General features: G+C 45.6%; 1 long non-coding RNA gene across 2 annotated transcripts; it reads left to right on the forward strand.

Moving 5' to 3' along the window:
- The first annotated feature begins 217 nt into the window (after window positions 1-217).
- LOC132671392 (uncharacterized) lies at window positions 218-22347 on the forward strand. Of its 2 annotated transcripts, XR_009607079.1 has the most exons (4): window positions 218-472; window positions 12858-12931; window positions 18130-18342; window positions 22054-22347. It is a non-coding gene; the product is annotated as an uncharacterized LOC132671392 (long non-coding RNA). The 2 variants fall into 2 exon arrangements; XR_009607078.3 differs by lacking the exons at window positions 18130-18342; window positions 22054-22347 and adding an exon at window positions 14435-15063.
- The last annotated feature ends 455 nt before the right edge of the window (window positions 22348-22802 follow it).

A 22802-nucleotide genomic window follows, 5' to 3' on the forward strand; every position in this document is an offset into this window, starting at 1 on the left:
CCAGGACGAGGCAGCCAATGGGCCGCGGGCGTCGCGCCGCCGATTTCCTCTCGCCGGCGTCTCCTCCCGCTCCCGCCCCACCCCCTCCCCCCGCAGCCGTCCCGGAGGGGGAGGGGCGAGTGGGGGCTGAGGGCGGGCGGCGCGCGGGGGGCGGGGCGGGGCGGTGCCATGGCGACGGCGCGGGGGTGGCCGGCGCGGCGGGCGGGTCCAGGTAGGCTCCCCGGAGGCCCGGGCTGGCGGGAAGCTGGGCGTGGAGGGGACGGGGGGCCTGCGCCGCGACCCCGCCGCGCTGCCGTTGTTCCCAGGCGATTGCTGTTTCGCGGCTCGGCGATGCAGACCACGTAAAGGACGACGGAAAACGTCTCCCTGCTGGCGCCGGTTCTGTAACGTATTGAGCGCTCACGTTCTGAAAAAAACCTTTGGACCCTCTTCTACCTCCGCCGAGAAAGCCCATCTGGAAGGAGACTCTAAAGTACAACTTCTATTTATTTGGCTTTTAGAGAGTTTCTGCATTGGTTTGTTTTTGGGGTTTTTTTTAGCATCTTCCAAAGTGACGGTAAAATTTGAAAGTATAAATGATAGACCCAGAAAATTTCAAAGTGCTTGCACAGACGTGAGAAAAGCTTTTGCTGTCAAAGAAAAGAAATCATCCTTACTTGCACAAGAATACCATTTTTTAATCGAGATATGCAATTATTAAAATCCTATTCGTTTTAGATGTACAACATAAGGTTTTGTGGGTTGGGGGGGCTGTGTTGTAAGTTTTTATTTAAGCTACGGTTAGTTCAGGAGCGCCTGGGTGGCTCGGTTGGTTGAGCCTCTGACTTGATTGCGGCTCAGGTCATGATCCCAAGGTTGTGGGATCGAGCCCCATGTCGGCCGTGGATCCTGCTTAGGATTCCCTCTCTCCCCCTGCCCTTCTCCCCAGCTCATTCTCTTTCTCTCTCTCAAAAAAAGGATTCCAGTTAGTTCACATACAGTGTAATATTAGTTTCAGGTGCATAATCTAGTGATTCAGCACTTGCATATAACACCCAGGGCTCATGATACAAAGTACATTCCTTGATTCCCATCACCTATTTCACCTACCCTCCACCCACCTGCCCTCTGGTAACTATCAGTTTGTTCTCCAGTTAAGAGTCAGCTTCTTGGTTTGCCTTCCTGTCTCTCTTTTTTTTTTTTTTCCTTCTCTTTGCTCATTTGTTTTGTTTCTTAAATTCCAAATATGCTTGAAATCATACAGTATTTGTCTTTCTCTAACCCACTTATTTCATTTAACATAATACTCTATACCTCCATCCATGTCCTTACAAATGGCAAGGTTCCATTCTTTTTCATGGCTGAGTAATATTCCATTCCATTCCTCTTCTTTATCCATTCATCATTCCATGGACACGGGCTATTTCCGTAATTTGACCCCATAGAACTTTTAAGAATTATTGTCTTTGTTGGGGCACCTGAGCGGCTCAGTCGGTTAAGTGTCCAACTTCGTCTCGGGTCGCGATCTCACGGCTCGTGAGTTCAAGCCCCACGTCGGGCTCTGTACTGACGGCTCAGAGCCTGGAGCCTGCTGAAGATTCTGTGTCTCCCTTTCTCTCTGCCCCTCCCCTGCTCACATTCTGTCTGTCTGTCTGTCTCTCTCAAAAATAAATAAACATTAAAAAAAAATTTTTTTTTAAAGAATTATTGTCGGGGCGCCTGAGTGGCTCAGTTGGTTGAGCGTCTGACTTCAGCTCAGGTCATGATCTCGCGGTTTGTGGGTTCGAGCCCTACGTCGGGCTCTGTGCTGACAGATCAGAGCCTGGAGTCTGCTTTGGATTCTATGTCTCCCTCTCTCTATGCCCCTTCCCACTTGCGCTCTGTCTGTGTGTCTCTCTCTCTCTCAAAAATAAATAAACATTAAAAAAAAATTTTTTTTTTTAAATTATTGTCTTAGCAATTTTCTTTTTCAATGTTTATTTTATTTATTTATTTTGAGAGAGGAGGGGAGGGGCAGAGAAAGAGGGAGACAGAGAATCCCAAGCAGGCTATGCACTGTCAGCACCGAGCCCGATGCAGGGCTTGATCCTACCAAATGTGAGTCTGACACTTAACCAACTGAGCCATCCAGGCACCCCAGCAATTCTCAATACAATATATAATGCAGTATTTTATACATATGTATGGCAAATCTGTAATACAGTATTGTTAACTGTAGTCCCATGCTGTACATTAAATCCCCAGGACTTACAACTGGGAGTTTGTACCTTTTGACCGCCTGACCCATTTCGCTCACCCCTACCCCACTCTGTCAATCACCGATCTGTTCTCTGAAGTACACAAATATTTTGTAATGTAGAAATCTAAACTGAGCATTCAATGTAGCAGTATCATAAAATTCTAGATTCTGCCACATCCCGAAGAATATACTTTGTCGGATGGTCTACTAAACCATAATCTTAAAGATTGTATTCTAGAATTAGAAGAATTTCAATTTTTCCCCCTTTGGTACTTGCTTAGAATAGTAAGCCGACAGCTAGATATGCAAGGAATTTGTGAGTAAAATGAGACCACTACTGGCTTTGCAAATTATCTGCTCTCCAGGAAAGGAATTCCAGGTAAGCCAGAATTTGGACTCTCGGTGACATTGATGTTAATATATTCACTTCTCCTTATTTTCAACATCCTTATTGTGATATAATTCACACACCATACAATTCACTCATTTAAAGTATGCAGAGGTCAGTGTATTCACAGTTGTACGACCATCACTAATTCCAGAACAATTTCATCACCCCAAAAAGAGACCACATACCTATGAGCAGGTCACTTCCCACTCTCCCCTCTCCTCCCTGGGGGCAACCCAGTAACCTGCCTTCTGTCTCTGAATTTTCCTGTTCTGGACACATCAGTGGAATCCTACATTATGTGACCTTATGTGTCTAGTTGCTTTCTTTTTAAAAAAAAATTGTTTCTAATGTTTATTTCTTTATTTTGAGACCGAGTACAAGTGGGGGAAGGGCAGAGAGAGAGAGAGGGAGACACAGAATCCGAAACAGGCTCCAGGCTCTGAGCTGTCAGCACAGAGCCTGATGTGGGGCTTGAACCCACAAACTGTGAGACCACGACCTGAGCCGAAGTCGGACGCTTAACTGACTGAGCCAGCCAGGCACCCCTAGTGTTTATTTATTTTGAGAAAAAGAGAGACAGAGTGTGAGCAGAGGAGGAGCAGAGAGAGAAGGAGACACAGAATCCCAAGCAGGCTCCAGGCTCTGAAGCTCTGAACTGTGAGCACAGAGCCCAACATGGGGCTTGAACTCACAAACAGCAAGGTCATGACCTGAGCCGAAGTCGGATACTTAACCAATTGAACCACTGAGGCACCCCCCTTTTTTTTTTAATGTTTACTTATTTTGAGAGAGAGAGTACACAAGTGGGGGGAGAGGGGCAGAGGGAGAGAGGGAGGGTGAGAGAAAGAGGGAGGGTGAGAGAGAGAGAGGGAAAGAATCTCAAGCAGGCTCCACACTGTCGGTGCAGAGCCAGACTCAGGGCTGGAACCGTGAGATCATGACCTGAGCCAAAATCGAGAGTTGGATGCTTAACCAACTGAGCCACCCAGACACCCTCTTATCATTTTCTTAGTAACCTCTTTTCTCTAGACACTTTATTGTAAGAATACAGTTTATGATACACATAACACGCAAAATATATATTTATCAACATTTATATTATCAGGAAGGCTTCTGATTGGGTAGGCTATTAATAGTCTAGTTTTTGAGGAGTTAAAAGTTATACATGAAATTAAAATTTTTTTATGTTTATTTATTTTTGAGGGGGAGTGCAAAGAGAATGGGGGGCAGAGGGTCTCAAGCGGGCTCCACGCTGACAGCAGAGAAGCCCTATGTGGGGCTGGAACTCACAAACCACATGGATGCTTAACCGACTTAGCCCCCCCGATGCCCCAAAAGTTATACATGAAATTTAGACCTGGGGTGGGGGGGTTGGTACCCCCAAACCACTCTGTTGTTCCAGAGTCCACTGTAATACCAGCACTTTGGGGATGTTCAGTCCATAACAATAGTCATATATTGTAAGAAATATCCCTCCCATTTTATGATGGGAGAACAAAATTTTCAGGGTTAAATGGCCTGCTCCAAGTCAAACAAGAAAATGATCAGGAACCTTGCTTCCCCTGAGTCCTATCCCTGTCACACAAATATCTCCGTGAGTTACAAGGACACGATATCAACGTTTTTACCATTTCCAAGGGAACTCTACACCCTTTCTTTTTCTTCAACTCTACGATACTTTGTGTCAATACAATGTAATTTTGTAAAATCACGAAAATTAGAGATGAAGTCCCTTTGGTCACATACTACTGTACTCCCAGGTGTTTTCCAGGACGAGTACAGTTTTTAGTGCTTTTTACATTTGTGTTTTACCCCAAGTGCTAGAGTCCTTCCACTTCCCTTAGGAGAAGCTTTCCCACTATAGCATAAAAGCGTCTCAGACGTGTTCATGATACTTCGCTCATATTTGTCGTTTTGTTCAGTCACTGCCATTTGCTCATTACTTCAGCCCCTTTGGACCGTGGAAAATAATGACTTCTGCTCTTGGGAGCTACCAAGCATCAGGGCCCAAGACAAATCAGTTCTATCTGGAAATGAGCAAAAGTACTTTTTTTTTTTTAATTTTTCCTTTGATGTTTACTTTTGAAAGAGAGACAGAGATCACGAGTGGGGGAGGAACAGAGAGGGAGACACAGAATCGGAAGCAGGCTCCAGGCTCTGAGCCATCAGCCCAGAGCCCAACGCGGGGCTCGAACTCACGGACCGCGAGATCATGACCTGAGCTGAAGTCGGACGCTCAACCGACTGAGCCACCCAGGCGCCCCAAAAGTACTTTTTAATCCTAGTGACAGATAAAGGAGGAAACCATAGGACAAACTGAAACACGAAACTGAAAATAAAGGTACACCATGGGCAGATTTTGTGATTTTATAAAGGGAGAGGAATTGTGTGGGGGCTTTATTTTTATTTTTTCCAGAACCCTTTTAGGAATAGTTTTTATTCAAGTACCAGCACATAGAGAGTTCACTGGATCCAAACATGTCTTCTGAATGATCTACAAAGCTCCACCTTCTCCTAGGTGATCTCCCTTGGGATCTATAAGTATATTCTGTTTTCCCTACTGCCATCGACCCCTTCCCCTGGACTCTGGATTCCCTCCCCTCCCACCTTCTAAAGGACTTTGGTCCAGGATTTATTCCCTTTCTTTTGCACCATCATTTTTCTCCCTCCCTGCTGGACACATCATCTGGTGTAGGAAGACAAACTTAAAAAACCTCTACCCTAGGGGCGCCTGGGTGGCTCAGTCAGTTAAGCGTCTGACTTCGGCTCAGGTCATGATCTCTCGGTTCACAAGTTTGAGCCCCGCATCGGGCTCTGTGCTGACAGCTCAGAGCCTGGAGCCTGCCTCGGATTCTGTGTCTCCGTCTCTCTTTGCCTCTCTCCCTCTCTCTCTCTCTCTCTCAAAAATAAACAAACATTAAAAAAAAGAAGCAGAAAACCCTTCAGGATGAAGTTTTTTTTTTTTTTAATTTTTTTTTCAACATTTATTTATTTTTGAGACAGAGAGAGACAGAGCATGAATGGAGGAGGGTCAGAGAGAGAGGGAGACACAGAATGGGAAGCAGGCTCCAGGCTCTGAGCTGTCAGCCCAGAGCCCGATGTGGGGCTCGAACTCACGGACCGCGAGATCGTGACCTGAGTTGAAGTCGGATGCTTAACTGACTGAGCCACCCAGGCACCCCGGGGATGAAGTTTTAAAAAAACCTCTACCTTGACCCTACATCTCCTTCGAACAATGCCTTCTTTCTAGGCTTCCTTGACCGCAAAACATCCCAAAAGAGATACCTTTTATTATTTCCATGCCCTCCCTTACTCCTATACCATTCTGAGAAAATTCTCTTGTCAGAGTCACCAATCACCTCCATTAGGCCCAGATCAGTTCCATTTCTGTGTCCCTACACCTGCTGGCCTTCTCAGCAGCAGCCAGCACAATTGGGCACTTGGGAAACACTGTCCCTTACATTGGCTTCCATGAGGCCCCACACTCTGGCTTTCCGCCAGAAACTCTTTCTCGGGTTCATTTGCTGCCTCGTCACCCAACCTTTAAATATTGCAAAGGGGCGCCTGGCTGGCTCAGTCGGTAGAGCATGAAACTCTTGATCTTGAAGTTTTAAGTTCAAGCCCCACATTGGATATAGAGATTATTTAAAATCTTTTTTTAAAAAGGCATAAAGATAGATAGATAGATAGATAGATAGATAGATAGATATCGTAGAGCCACAGGGCACCAGGTTGAACCCTCTCCTCCCTGTTGATACTCCTTCCCTAAGTCTCCAGTCCATGGCTCTATTTTTTTTTTAAGTTTTATTTATTTATTTTGAGAGAGAGCATGAGCAGGGGAGGGGCAGAGAGGTAGAGAGAGACAGAATCCCAACCAGCCTCTGCACTGTTGGTACAGAGCCCTACGCAGGCAGGGCTCAAACCCATGAACCGTGAGATCATGACCTGAGCCAAAATCAAGAGTCAGATGCTTAACTGACTGAGCCACCCAGGCAGCCCTCGGGCCCATGGCTCTAGAGAGCATGTACATATGCTGATTGCCAAGTATGCATTTGTAGTCAAAGTCTCTTCCCTGAATTCCACTTACACGTCCAGCTGCCTCGGTGATATTTGTATTGGGCCGTGTAATAGATACTTCGCCGCCACACGTCTGCCCCCTCCCCTGCCCCCAGAGCGAATGTCCTCATTAGCCGTCCAGTGGCCGAAGCCCAAAGCCTTGGCATCATCCTTGATCTCTTCTTCCCTTCACACAGTCTGCCAACCAGTTATAGCCAGTCGTACTCCACATGTTCATGAGCTCGCCATTTTCTTCTTTCCAACTCCCCTGCAGTCCTTGAATCCAAGCCACCATCGTCTCCCGTGGGGCTATTTCACTGGTCCCATTTCACTCCTGTCCCTTTTCAATCTACACTGCAGAAAACAGGCAGTGAGACCTTCTTAAAACACAGATCATGTCATTTACCCATTCAGAAACCCCCTCAGTGATTCCCATTGTCCATTGAATAAAATGGCAAGATCCCTATCATGACTTGTAAGATCCTAAGGCATTTGGCCACCTCGGATTCTCTTGCCTCATCTTATACCACACGCCCTTTCTCCTGTGCTTCAGCCTTCCCTCTTCAGTAAGACAAACTCTTGGGGCGCCTGGGTGGCTCAGTCAGTTAAGTGTCTGACTTCAGCTCAGGTCAGGATCTCATGGTTCGTGGGTTCACGCCCCACACTGGGCTTCCCATTGACCGTGCAGTGCCTGCCTGAGATGCTCTCTCTGCCCCCTCCCCCCCTTGCGTGCGCGCGCTCTCTCTCTCTCTCTCTCTCTTAAATAAACTGAAAAAAAAAACTGATTTAAAAAAAAAAAAGACAAGCTCTTTCTCTCCTAGAGGCCTGCGTACTTGGCATCTCATTTACCTGAAAAACTCTTCCCCCAGCTTTTTGCGAGGCTGGTTCCTTCTCATCCTTCAGATCTCAAATGTCACGTGTTCATCCGTGCATTAATTCATTTAACAAATATTTATTGAGCCCTTTGCATTTTAGGCCCTGTTCTAGGCACTGAGCATACAATACGTGTGGCCCTCGGAGAGGCAGACACCCGGCTAGAATTAGACGAGTGAGAGATTGAGGTAGGGAAGCACGTGTGGAGGATGAGGGGTAAAAGAGAAGGTGAGGGGTGCTTTCAGACTGACTACAGGTCAGCCACTGTGGAAAGGGGAGGGGGACGGAAGCAGCATTGAGGAGAAAGAGTCTCACTCTGCAGAGCAGTTCTAAGGCAGATTTCGGCCAAGTTGCCCAATGGAAAAATCCCACCTCCTGCAGGAACGGGCCTGAATTAGCATTGCACCCCGCAGGTGGGACGGGCCCTGGGGAAGCCCGGCCTCTCGCAAACACTGTGGCGGATCCAGAGGGCCACAGCTGGAGTCCTGTGTCCACCTCCTGCCCCTCAGCAGGGAATCTGAGTCCTCCCGCTGCCACAGGCCCGCTGGCAGGACACGCTCGTCCTCCTCCTTCTGTGTCCAGGGATGGAGAATTTGAATGCCACTTCCCGCCACATGCTGCCGGCTCAACTCACTCTTCTCCAGGGCAGGAGGAAGAAGTTAGCTGCTTGCCGGCTTTGGGGTAGGAGCTGCAAATGCTAGACTCCCGAGCTTTGATCTGACGGCCTTCGGGGAGCGGAAATTCTGGTCCTCTCCCAGCTGTGGTAAGCAAACTGGGGCAGACCCTGTCCCTCTGGGCAAGGCTTTGGTCGGTTGTCCAAATGTGCCACTGCCTCATCTAGCATGAGTGTTTCCTGTTTGGGGGTCAAGTTTTAGCTCGTTTTGTTAATAATAAAGGTGACTTTTAGAAATTTCCACTTTTGCATCTCCTAGGTTCCTATTCCTCAACAGGTTCCAAATAGAGAACCTGCACCCCCACCCTGGAAAGTCCCGTCACCACCCTGAACAAGGTAGACAAGGTCCGAATACTCATGTGGCTTCTGTGCACATAAGTCACCTTGCTTTCTCTGTCATTCTTTTACTATATCCCGTTTAGTTCTTTCGTGGCACTTCATCAAAATCGGAAATATTTTCATTTGCCTGTTTATTTGTTTATCGCCTTCCCTCCCCCCCACACTATCTCCCACCAAGAGGATGTAAACCCTTCGGGGTCAGAGACCTGGCCCACCTTGTGTTTTGCTAAAATCCCAGTATCTAGAAAAGTACATGACTATTCAACACGTATTTATTGAGCACTGACTAGATACAGAGATGTAACGGCATAAAAAACAAAACAATTCCTGCCCCTGTGGAGCTTATGTGCTGGGGGGTGGGGGGAGCTGAAATAAAATAAGTAAATAGATTGTATAGTATATTAAAAGGAGACAAATGCTATAGATTAAAACAGATCCAGGAAGGGGAATAATGCTGAGATTAGTGTTTCCATTTTAAGTAGGGTGGTCAGAGAAGACCTGGGCAAGAAACATCTGAAGAAGGACTTGAAGGGAGTGAAGAAGGGAGCCAAGGGGGTATCTGTGGGAGAGCATTCAGAGCAGAGGTAACAGAAGGCCCTGAGTCAGGAACAGGCCTGGCAGGGCCAGTGTGGCCAAAGCAGAATGAGTGTTAGAGCAAGTAGGAGGTGACGTCTGTGGCTCTTTAAGACGGGAGCTGCTGGAAAGTTTTGAACAGAGAAGTGACCTGATCCCCTTATGTTTTAAAAGGATCACTCTGCTAGGTGGAAAACAGACCTGAGGGGAGCAAGAGGAGGGGCACAGAGACCAGTTAGGCAAGAGGTGCAATGAGCCAGGCAAGAGGAATGGTCCAGGTGAAAGGAAGGTTTGGGGCTCAAACCAAGGACCTGGGACTCAAACCAAGATGGCAGCAATGAAGGTAGGGAGAAGTGGTTGGATTCTGGATCTATGGTGAAGGAAGAGCCAACAGAATTTGGGAGAGGATGTGAGAATGGATAAGAAGGGGGAGGTCAAGATGACTCCAACTATTAGTAGCGACCATTCATTGAGATGGTGAGGAGTATGGGTGGAGTAGAAGGGAGGAGAAGATAATGGGTTCAGTTTGGGACATGTTAAACCTAGGATACGCATGAGACTGTGAAGTAAGGTTGTCAAGTAGACAGTGGGGTCTAATAGGCCTGGAATTTGGGAGACAGGTCTACACTACAGACGTCTGTTGAGCGTCTTTAGTGCACAGATGAAATTTAGTCACGAGATGGGATGAAATCACTCCACGGGTGATTACAGCAAGAGAGGAGGTCTCTGGACTGAGCTGGGGGAACTCCAACATTAAGAAGCAAGGAGTGGACAGGGCGCCTGGGCGGCTCAGTGGGTTAAGCGTTGGACTTTGGCTCATGTCATCTCACAGCTCCTGAGTTCGAGCCCCGCATCAGGCTCTATGGGGACAGCTCAGAGCCTGGACCCTGCTTCGGATTCTGTGTCTCCCTTTTTCTCTGCCGCCCCACCCCCCGCCCCGCTGCATTCTGTCTCTCATTCTCTCTCTCTCTCTCTCAAAAATAAATAAACATTAAAAAGAAGAAGAAAGAAAAAACGTGAGGGGGGCAACTAGCTGGCTCGGTTGGTGGAGCATGTGACTCTTGATGTCAGCGTTGTGAGTTCAAAACCCAGGTTGGAGTCTACTTATAAGCAGACAGACAAACAAACAAGGATAGACAACTCTCTCAAGAAGTTTTGTGACGAAAGAGAGCCAAGAAATGGGACATCCGCTGGAGCAAGAAGTGGGTCAAAGTATTTTGTGTCTAAGATTGGGAGGGTGGGGCGCCTGGGTGGCTCAGTTGGCTGAGCGTCCGACTTCAGCTCAGGTCATGATCTCATGGTTTGCGAGTTCGAGCCCCGCGTCTGGCTCTGCACCGACAGCTCAGAGCCTGAAGCCTGTTTGGGGCACCCGGGTGGCTCAGTTGGTTGAGCATCCGACTTGGGCTCAGGTCATGATCTCACAGTTCGTGAGTTCGAGCCCCGCGTCAGGCTCTGTGCTGACAGCTCAGAGCCTGGAGCCTGCTTCGGATTCTGTGTCTCCCTCTCTCTCTGTCCTTCACCGGCTCATGCTCTGTCCCTCTGTCTGTCTCTCAGAAATAAATAAACGTTAAAAAAAATAATAATAAGATTGGGAGGAAATAATAGCATATCTTGTATGTTCATGAGAATTATTCATAGAGAGGGGAAAATTTGAAGAGTTAGGAGAAAGTGGAGAGAAAACAGGAGCACTGTTAGATTCTGTGCACCAGTGGGGTCGTCTTTGAATCCTTTACCTCCTAAGAAGTAAGCGTGTCCTCACGTAAGAGGATATTTCCGCTTGGAAGGAACATCATAACAATTTATTTCTTACGCAAAAACAATAGCAGTTTATTTCTTATGCAAAGCCTGTAAGGCCTCCATCTTGTTTGCCATTGCTGCTGACTTGATGTTAGCAATTTTCTAGATGTTCAGCTTTCTTCTTGCATAAAATGCTGCAGCAGACCTGCCAAGGAGTGACCACTGCTTTATGAGGCCTTGTTGGTAGTGGTAGGTCATTTGGGGCTATGATCACAGGTCATGCGTTGTGATTGACTTAACGCCTCTAAAAGTTAACTCTGTTAAGTCTGCCTTTTCTGATACTCACCTGGGCTAAGGATTCAGAATTTCTCTTGCTAGGAGTCGGGTCTCATTTCCATGGGATTACACAGCCTAATGTCTGGGGTTGTTTGATACACTCAGCAGACGTGGTTGCCAAAGCCAGGAAGGAAAAAAAAAAAAGAAAAGAAAACAATGCTGCTGACTCAGTCTCTCATCTATGCTCGCATCCAGTAACCACATGCTGGGCGAAGCATTGTGCAAGACACAAAGACTCACTGGTGAATCAAGAAACCCTAGGTGTTACCCTACTCATAAGATGCTTACAGTCAAGGAGAGAGAGAAAATACAGACAGAAGTGTAAGTCACAGTCGAACGTGTTAAGTGCCATAAAAGAAATTAAGGAAAGCGCTGAAAGAGTCCAACAATAACAACAAAAAAGAAAAGAGAGAGAGAGATTATGACTTCTGGTTTGGGTGATGGAGCTCTGATTTACTGAAATAGGCAAGGATTCTGAAGGAAATTTACCCACAGCCTTCCTTACAATGATCTCAGCTTTCTCCCATATTTTAAAACATAATGATTCACTTTTATTTTTTTTTAAGATTTTACTTTATTTTTGTTTTCATTTTCTTAACATTTTTATTTATTTTTGACAGACAGAGAGACAGAGTGTGAGCAGGGGAGGGGCAGAGAGAGAGAGAGGGAGACACAGAATCCCAAGCAGGCTCCAGGCTCCGAGCTGTCAGCACAGAGCCTGATGCGGGGCTCAAACTCACAGAGCTGTGAGATCATGACCTGAGCTGAAGTCAGACGCTCAACTGACTGAGCCACCCAGGCACCCCTAAAGATTTTATTTTTAAGTAATCTCTACAACCAACGTGGGGCTTGAACTTACAACCCCGAGATCAAGAGTTACATCTCTCCTGACTAAGCCAACCATGTGGCCTGCGATTCATTTTTATAATCCCCTGAAAAACAGGAACATTTTGACCCCACTTTCATTTTGCAGCCAAATGGACAGATGCTACCTCTTTTTTATAACATTTTTCCGTTAATGTTATGTTTAAAATTTAATATCAGAAGAGTTTTGTTTAATTTTTAAAAGCTAACAAGTGGTTGCATTTTAATAAAAATAAGATTTACTGTGTTTAAAAAAAATTTTTTTTTAACGTTGATTTCTTTTTGAGAGACCGAGAACAAGCAGGGGAGGGGGAGGAGCAGAGGGAGAGGGAGACCCAGAATCCGAAGCAGGATCCAGGCTCTGAGGTGTCAGCACAGAGACCAACGCGGGGCTCGAACCCACCAACCGTGAGATCATGACTGAGCTGACATCGGATGCTTAACTGAGCCACCCAGGTGCCCCTAGATTTAATGTGTTTTTAATCAGGTGGACCACTCACCAACTCAATATCTGTATTTCCTCATTAAGTGATAAGAAAAGTGTTATCTGAAGGAAACTCTATATTGGCTATATTTTCATAAGTCACCTGCCTTTCTCTCTTCGCTTAGAAAAGATTGATAAATGTGTCAACTGGCATAAGAAAGGGACATGGTGGAAGGTCACCACCTTACCTGGGAGGAAATCAGTCACATCAAATTCCAGGAACTTGAGGAGAGGAAAGAGGTTCGTATTATCACAAAATAAAAAATACTAATTGTGCCTCTTTCCCCTCTTTCTTCTTTCTTAATGTTTCTAGCAGCTTCCAGTGTCACTTGGCTGACGTCACAGCCGACCCGAGAGAGGCAGGAAGAAGTTGTACTTCTACTGAAGGTAGAAAATCATCTAAAAAGCTATAATTTGTTTTGTTTCGGGAGGTTATAAGTTTGATGTGAGTAAAGGGCAAAGAGAACATGTTCCTTCCTCCCCCAGCTTCCAGCAGTGTGTGTGTGTGTGTGTGTGTGTGTGTGTGTGTGCGTGCATGTGTGTAAGAGGAATTGGAGAGGTAATCAAACTGTTTAGAAGGTATGTCAACCATGTAAATTGTAAAACATAAGGCACGTTTCTATTTTTATGCAACCACATAAAAATTACAAGTTTTTATCAATGTTTTATATAGAGAGGGAGATATATAAATACTTACAAACCTATGTTATTTGAACATGATTTCCATTGGTATATTTAGTGCCTGTTTTCTTATATCTCTAGCTGGCATATATTTTTTACCTTTTTTAAAACTTTGAGTATGGTTGACCTTGACACGTATTTAAGATGAGATTCCACTATGAAGTTGTAGTTTGCACTATTCTGAGACACAGGTTCCCAAATGATACTCTAGTCAGTTTCTGTTCAAGTGGACTTCATCGCAGGGATTGTGTCCTTGTCTCTGAAAAATTATACCAACAGTAAAATAACAAAGCAAACAATCACAGGACGATTTTTAACTCTTACCTGTTTCTCTGGGGATATTCTTTTGACTCTGGGGGCCGGCGGGGGGGAGTTTCATTGTGAAATATAACGCATGTACAGAAATGTGCATAAAAGTGATTATAAAGTACATCCCGTGCATTCACCACCTTGGTCAAGGAACTGTGTTGCCGGACCAGACCGTAGTCACCCGCTGTAACCTCATGCCTTCACAACACTGTCCCTTCAGTCTAGAGGGGCATGATCCTAACTTCCACAGTGATGATTTCCTTGCTTTTCTTCATAATTTTACCATTTATGCGTGCATCTCAAAACACTACACAACGTTTGCCTATTTTTTAATTGCATGTAAGGGAAATTATACTGCAGTATTTCCCTATAACCTCTTTGTAGTTCAACATTACGAGATTCATCTGTGTTATTTGATTTAGCCTGCACGGCCCACTCATGTGTATTGGCGTAAAATATTCCATTGTATGAATCGTATGCCACAACTTACTCATCCGTTTTACTCTTTTTAAGTTTTTTCAGTTTATTAATCCTCTCGGTAAAAAACTGGGCTATATCACTGCAGAATCGCTGCTTCCTGTTGCGAGCATCAATCAGCATTGGCCTTTGCAGTGCCCCTGACTTGATTGTTTCTTTTTTAGTGTCAGACTCTACTGTTTTCTTGAGATCTTTTTCTTTTTTTCTTTTTTTTCAATATCTGAAGTTTATTGTCAAATTGGTTTCCCTACAACACCCAGTGCTCATCCCAAAAGGTGCCCTCCTCAATAGCCATCTCCCACCCTCCCCTCCCTCCCCCCCCCCCCCCCATCAACCCTCAGTTTGTTCTCAGTTTTTAAGGGTCTCTTAGGCTTTGGCTCTCTCCCACTCTAACCTCTTTTTTTTTTTTTTTTTCCTTCCCAGAGATCTTTTTCTTCTCATACAGGCCACGTCTTGAAAATCAAAGGTCAGGTTCATTTTTTTTGTTTTGCCTAATCCAAGAAGTTGTAAATTATTCTGAAGCCAGTTATCCTGCAGCATCAAGTGGGTCCTGAATCCAAGTACAAAGATGACGTTTGGTGTGCTCTGGTACATTTGTACTTTTTTTAAAATTTTTAATGTTTATTTGTGAGAGAGAGAGAGAGACCGAGCATGAGTGGGGGAGGGGCAGAGAGAGAGGGAGACACAGAATCCGAAACAGGCTTCAGGCTCTAAGCTGTCAGGACAGAGCCCGACACGGGGCTCAAACTCATAAACAGTAAGATCGTGACCTGAGCCGAAATCAAGAGTCAGATGATTAACCAACTGAACCACCCAGGTGCCCTGAGCCATTTTATTCTTTTTTTTGTTTTAATGTTTATTTATGTTTTGAAAGCGAGAGAGGGGCGCCTGGGTGGCTCAGTCGGTTAAGCGTCCGACTTCAGCTCAGGTCATGATCTCGCGGTCCGTGAGTTCGAGCCCCGTGTCGGGCTCTGTGCTGACGGCTCAGAGCCTGGAGCCTGTTTCAGATTCTGTGTCTCTCTGTCTCTCTGCCCCTCCCCCGTTCATGCTCTATCTCTCTCTGTCTCAAAAATAAATAAAACATTAAAAGAAAATTTAAAAAAAAAAAAAAAGAAAGAAAGAAAGCGAGAGAGACAGAGTGCAAGCAGGGGAGGAACAGAGAGAGAGGGAGACACAGAATCCAAAGCAGGCTCCAGGCCCTGAGCTGTCAGCATGGAGCCCGATGCGGGGCTCAAACTCACGAACTGCAAGATCATGACCTGAGCCGAAGTCAGATGCCCAACTGACTGAGCCACCCAGGCACCCCTGAGCCATTTTATTCTTGATGAACATATATTTCCAGATTTTGGCAGTTATAAACAATGCTGTTATGGATATTTTCAGTTTTGTACCCTGGCACACCTGAGCACATGCTTGCTTGCTTTCTTTCTTTCTTTCTTCCTGGATTTCTAAAGCTTGTTGAATAGCAATGAAATATTTTTTTTTGAAATTAACATTAATGAAAGAATAATGTTCTTTTTTTTAATTTTTTTTTAACGTTTATTTTTGAGACAGAGAGAGACAGAGCATGAACGGGGGAGGGGCAGAGAGAGAGGGAGACACAGAATCGGAAGCAGGCTCCAGGCTCTGAGCCATCAGCCCAGAGCCCGACGTGGAGCTCGAACTCACGGACCTCAAGATTGTGACCCGACCTGAAATCGGACGCTTAACCGACTGAGCCACCCAGGTGCCCCAAATAATGTTCTTCTTTATCTACAAAAGCTCCTAGAACATTAAATCCTAGTCACCCCCACCTAATACAAAACATTATGATAAAGCAGAACCAGCCATTTGCAATTCTTAGCTTTTTCCCATCTTGGAGCAAGCAAAGCAAGATTGCCTTTTTTCTTTTCCTTTTTTTTTAATTGCGAGAGCATGCACACCCATGCAAGCAGGGGAGGGGCACGGGGAGAGAGAGAGAATCCCAAGAAGGCTCCACCCTCGGCATGGAGCCCAATGCAGGGCTCGATCCCACGACCCTAGGATCGTGAACTGAGCTGAAATCAAGAGCCGACGCTTAACTGACTGAGCCATCCAGGCGGCCCAAGGTTGCCTTTCTTGCCGACTAATCCTCATCTGTACCTATGTATATATCTGTATATGTTTTTTAAAGTTTCTTTTTTATGATAACTCACGTTTGAATCTTTAAACAAGTGTCTATGCAGGAGGAAGGTGGGTGGAGCACTGACAGCACTTGTCTGGCCGTAGCCACGGGAACAAAGGCAGAGTTCAGACTGGGCCTCTGAGGGCAAGGCTCCCGACCCAGGCCAACCCCCCCTGCGTGGAGGTCTGAGTTGTCAAAGATGACACTGTTTTGGTAACGAGCTCCTGGGCAGACTCCCGACCTATTTCCAGTGACTGCGTGGCTTCATTCAGGCTGCTAGCCACTGTGGTGGAGAGGAAGACGCTGGAGGGAACATTCTGTCTTTCAAGAGAGTTCCTGGTTTCCAGGCTGAGCATCACTGTGCCTCCATGCTGTTCCCTTTGGGGCTTCTTGGCAAAATGCAAATCCGCCTCCTCGTCCCTTTTCTGGCAGCAGCGCCTCCCCCAGGGTGAAGATTTCAACCTTGCCCTCGGAGTCGGGCTCTCTCCCCTCTGGAGCTGGACTTTGAACTCCTTTCCAAACGCCAGGAAAAGGACTCTGCCTGGACCGAAAGTCCTTTCCAGCAAATGTGCCTCCAGGTGAAGCACCAAGGGTTTCAGAAAGCGCTTAAACCTGCACCAGGACTGGTACTGTGCGGAGTGCAGAAGGAACCACTTTCTGGAATGGGAGCACTTCCTGCTGGCTCCTGGGCTGTTCGAGCTGTGCAGGGTGCCCTCGCTCGGACCCGGCGTCCCTCCTTCCTTTGACTTGAAAATAGCCGTCTCTTCATTATAATGCAATTATTTCTTTTCCCGGCAATTTCGAATATTTTTCTCAGTTCATTTACATTCATGGGCTTGAATGGAAAGCTCAAGTGATATATTTCATACCTGGACTTACCTATGTTTTGTTGGTTCAATCTAGTGATGCCATCCTGCGTCATTCAGGGCGCAGGGAAATGGGAGCAGCTTACACAGGACGAGAGAGGTACCATAGCGCGACGCTAAGTAAGGCGGTCTCTAAAATCACGGGGGTTTCAAGCAATTTGCCAGCAAATCAAGCTTCCGCAACCTTCAGTTTTTCAGTCTGTGAAGTTGAGATAATAATAACACTTACCTTACAGTGTTACTGTAAGGCGTGTCCTCAAGGACTCCTTACGATGCGCGTAACGAAGTCCAACCCAAGCTGTGTTAGATACTCGAAGGCTTTTACTGACCCGCCTGACTTGAAGGAAGAGTGGGAGGCAGGGAATGAGGGGAGAATGAAGTGCCTTCCTACCATCCATAAATAAAAATCTTACACTCCGAATGGGTCAGTTGTGCCCTTGTTACCTAAACTCTGAACCAGTTGCTATACGGGTGTGGGAAATGCCAACCACACACACACACACAACCAAAGCTGTCCTGGCCCCCTCTCAGACCCAGGTGTGGCCAGTCCCATTCTAAGCCCCCGGCTGGGACAAAATGGGACAAGGGCAGAATGGATGGTAGAGAGGCAACCATAATGTCCACTGCACCAGATTCATGAGTAACTGAGCACAGGGCTCAGTCTGGGGCTTGGGACTCAGCAGTCTCTGTCAACGCTCGTCGTTCTACGTGCCTCCGGCACCATAATCCGCCCTGCCATCCTCAATATTAAGCACTCTTTGGGGCACCTGAGTGGCTCAGTTGGTTGAACGTCCGACCGACTTCAGCTCAGGTCATGATCTCACAGTTCCCAAGTTCGAGTCCCGTGTCGGGCTCTGTGCTGACAGCTCAGAGCCTGGGGCCTGTTTCCGATTCTGTGTCTCCCTCTCTCTGACCCTCCCCCCGCTCATGCTCTGTCTCTCTCTGTCTCAAAAATAAATAAACGTTAAAAAAAAAATTAAATAAAAAATTTTTTTCAAAAAAAAAAAGATAAGCGCTTTTCAAAGGGGTGAGATAAATCTATACCTCCTCATGGGAAAAAAAAAAAAGTTATCCTTTAATTTCATGACTAGTGATTCTTATATTCACAGAAAATGCTTTCATAGCAGGAATTGAACTGGGTACCTGTTATTTTCAACCTCAGCCAAAAGCTTGTTTGTTGTACTGATTAGAAGACTATTTTGCAAAGGGCCCAACATGCTGCACCCCAAAGATGTAATTAAATGCCGATGGGCACACGGAGTAAATATCGAAAGTAAACCTGTCATCTGTGGAGAACTAAAGACCTTTCAAATGAATGGAGGGTAAGAAAATTAGGGGAAATAGTATCCTACAAAAGATCTCAGGGGAAATAAAGTAGGGATTCTTGTCCTGGGCAGAAACAAAGTGAATATAAAAAGCATCCATTATTCACTGTCTGAGACTCCAAACAAAGAGGTTATAAAATAACAATAATCAGCAACCAAACTGGAGTGAAATTTCTGGAGTGATGGATGTTCTCTGGAATGTGAGGGTATGTGGGGATGGTTGCACAACTGCATAAATTTACTAAAAATTATCAGACTGTACGCTTATAATGGGTGAATTTTATGGTGTGTAAATTATAACTCAGTAAAGCTGTTAACATTTTTAAGAACACAAGAGTCACACTCCAAGAAATTACATTTTTATTACAAGCAAAATTGAAGTGCTGTTTTTCCTCCTTCTACCCATCTTCTCTTCCTTTGTTCTTGTTTGTTTCTTCCTTTGTTGCTGTTTTTTTGTCTTGTTTTTGTTTTTTCCATTTAAGCGAATTCAGAAGGGATAGGTAATGGAGACGCCTGCTAGGAGACATTCCTTTGCTAAGGATGAGCCTTTCCAGCTGTCTGAAGGGCCAACATCTGGTAGTGATTTTGTGGAAAGATCTTTGATCAGTGCTCCTTGGAGCCAGAACATGAGAGATCTAGACAGAGTCAAAGTCTCTGAAACTTCTTTTTTTTTTTTTTTTTTAAGTATTTATTCATTTATTTTGAGAGAGAGAGACCATGAGCTGGGAAGGGGCAGAGAGAGAGGTGAGAGACTCCCAAGCAGGATCCAAGCCACCCACGCAGACCTGCATGCTTGAACCCAAGAACCATGAGATCATGACCTGAGCTGAAATCAAGAGTTGGATGCTCAATTGACTGAGCCCCCCCCCCCAGGCACACACACCCCCCCCCTTTTTTAAATCTGTGAAGCTTCTTTACAAACAGCAGAAACACTGAGCTTGTACATTTCTGAACTAGGGCTATTTGGTAGGAGGGGCTTTTTTTTTTTTTTTAACCTCAGCTTTATTGAGGTATAACGGACATACCTACTAATGGCCTTAATCGTGTTACTGATTTGACCCACATGGTTGGCAGATCAAAACCAGAATCTGGCACATCTTTACCTGGAGGCCATGCCGTAGCCTGGGAGATGGGGCAAAATTGCCTTGTGAAGCCTTGAGAAAGAACATATAACTCACAGTATCCAAAGGTGGGGAGTTGCGTTTTCGGCTTCCTTGTGGTCAGGTACTTTCCTCACCTTGCCCCTATAGTCAGAGGCCAACACCTCTGAATTTGGGAGCAGCGACCTAGAATAAGGTTTATATGCACAAAGCTTTGTAGAAAGCTTTGGAATATGCAAAGTGTAACTCAGTAGAAACATTAAATGTCCCTGAGTTCCCAACAACAAGCACACATGAGCACACAGTAGGCACACTGTATATTGAAGGAATGAAGAAATGAAGAATTGAAAAGTTTTCTCAGGGTGCCTGGCTGGCTCTGTCAGTAGGGCCCGTGGCACTTGACCTCAGGGTGGTGAGTTTGAGCCCCATGTTGGGCACGGAGCCCAACAACAAATGAAGGAAGGAAAGAAGAAAGAAAAAGAAAGAAAGAAAGGAAGGAAGAAAGAAGTTTTCTCTATAGAAATCATTTCTAGGGCACCCGGGTGGCTCAGTCAGTTAAGTGCCCGACTTCAGTCCAGGTCATGATCTCCTGGTTCATGAGTTCAAGCCCCATGTGGCACTCTGTGCTAACAGCACAGAGCCTGCTTGGGATTCTCTCTCTTCATCTCTCTCTGCCCCTCCCCCACTCCCGTGTGCACACTCTGTCTCTCTCTCTCTCTCAAAATAAACTTTAAAAAACGTCTTCCTGGTGTTCTAGTGGCCAAAATAGCAGAAGAAAAAGGAGAAACATACGTGAGGAATAAAGGTACAACATTTTAGGGGCGCCTGGGTGTCTCAGTTAAGCATCTGACTTCGGCTCAGGTCACGATCTCACAGTCCATGAGTTCGAGCCCCGTGTTGGGCTCTGTGCTGACAGCTCTGAGCCTGGAGCCTGCTTGGGATTCTGTGTCTCACTCTGTCTCTCTCTCTGCCCCTCCCCTGCTCATGCTCTGTCTCTCTCTGTCTCAAAAATAAATAAAAACATTTAAAAAAAAAAAAAAAGGTACAACATTTTATAAAGCAGTAGGGTTGACCCAAGGTGAAATGATTCATCACGAGGAACATACTAAGTGTGTTCTGAATAAGATTCCGAATATACACTCTGGAGCCAGGTCATCCGATTTCAGATTGACTTCCCCATTTTACGAACGGTGACCTTGAGCATGTTACTTCATGTAAGACAATCTGTGTCTCTCTTTGGGTTCCCGGACCCAATCCTGATGTAGGAGGGGGTGTTCCCACACGCACAGCCCCCAGCAATTCTGACACCAGTCTGAGAATTCAAGTCCATTCTGACACCATCCACCAGAGATAGCATCAGATCCCACAGGTTAAGGGCTCAGTCCTTCAACACTGCCCCCCGCACCTTTGCCGCAACACTCCAGATGCCGATTGCAAGCCCTAGGCTGTTACCTGTGTCTCTGGCCCAACCAGCTACAGATAGGAAGTTCCACTCTCCTCCTAAGTGTTTTTAATTTGCCAGAGCAGCTCCCAGAACTCAGGGAAACATGTTTATCAGTTTATGAAAGGATATCGTAAAGGACATGAATCGGCAGCCAAATGAGGAGATGCACAGGGTGAGGTCTGGGGGAAGGGCACAGAGCTTCCCTGCCCTCTCCGGGAGGACCATTCCCTCTACTCTCCGTGTGTTCAACCCAGAAGCTCTCCAAAGCCGGTCCTTTGGGGTTTTTATGGAAGCTCTCTTGCAAAGTCAGGATTGACTGGCTGATTCAACCTCTAGTCTCTCTCTCCTTCCTGGAGGTGGAGAGTGGGGCTGAAATTTCCAACCCTCCTATCACGCGGTTGGTCACCCCAGTACCCAGCCCCTCACCTTGGGTGAGGTCCAAACGTCACCTTCCTTAATGCAACAAAAGACACATTTATCCCACTCGACACTCAGGAAATTTCAAGGGTTTGGAGAGGTGTGAGCCAGGATCTGTAAATGAAGACCAAATATATATAAGAAAACTATTTTGGGGGCACCTGGGTGACTTAATCCGTTGACAGCGTGACTCTTGATTTCAGCTCAGGTCATGATCTCAGGGTTGGGTTCATGAGATCAAGCCCCACGTCAGGCTCTGTGCTGAGCATGGAACCTGTTTGGATTCTCTCTCCCCCTCTCTCTCTGCCCCTCCCATGCTCATGCTTGTTTTACTCTCTCTCAAAATAAATAAATTAAAAAAAAAAACAAAAAACTATTTTGGTCATCTGTATGACCAGATATATATTTCTTACAAATCACAATACTGCAGGGTCAAAATTTCCTCATCTATAAAATGGGAGTAAGAATAGTAGCTATTTCATATGTTGTGAAAACTAAGTGTGCTGACCTCTGTAAAGTACTTAGAAATTGGCTTGACCCCTACATGGGAAGCATTATATAAGTGTTTTATTATTATTATTGTTATTATGGCCTATTTTTTCAACCTTTCTTTTAGTGAATAGCACTTTTCAGCCTTTCTCTGTACATCATACCCTTCTCCATTCAGACCCATTGGTAGTGAACTACCAAAGGTATGTGTACTTAGCTGAGATACTTTTTCTTTCCTTTTTTTTTTTTTTTTTTGAGATGTTCGTACTTTTGAATGTGAATTATGCCTGCCCCTTCTCCAGTCTTGTGGATTCCTAGTGTCTACAGTGGAAAGATCTGAGAATCTACACCAAAGGACATTAATACCGCCCACCAATATGAGGACATGAAACCAATCACCAGTCCAGAAGACGTATAGTACAGAGGTTCAAGCCTATGGTTCTACTCTCGGCTCTGTCCCTACCCAACCTCGTGACCCTCCTAGGAAATCACTTACCCTCTCTGTAACTCAGTGTCCCTCATCTGCCAAATAGAGATACCACTTACCACGAACACTGGGTTTTGAGTCTCTTCCCATTGGCAGAGGATGATTGCTTAAACCCAAAGAGTGGAAGCCCGGCTTAAAGGATTTTATTTGTTTGGTCGTATTTGGATTCCTGTATTGAGAACATACAAGTATTTTTATCATAATCATTATCCTTATCAATATCTAGGTAATATAAACTGAGGCAAAGAGGCCAGGAAAAATGAGAATCAGTTCTTGACTATTTTTCACAATTTATATTCAATAATGCTTAGGAATTCCCAGGTGCTTCTCTCTGACTGCACTGTGTTTAGTTTTTAGGACAGCTTCTGTGCAAAAGAAAAGCACACCTCGAACTGGCTTCAACAAAAAATGGATTTTATTGATTTACATCACCACAAAGTCCAGAAGTAGACTTTGAGGTCAGCTTTGTTCAGGAGGCCGAACAGCAGACTCAGGTTTCTTCTTGGTTCTCTCTCTCTTT

Source organism: Panthera onca, chromosome C1 (assembly GCF_046562875.1).
Source record: "Panthera onca isolate mPanOnc1 chromosome C1, mPanOnc1 haplotype 2, whole genome shotgun sequence".
Classification (NCBI taxonomy): Eukaryota; Metazoa; Chordata; class Mammalia; order Carnivora; family Felidae; genus Panthera; species Panthera onca.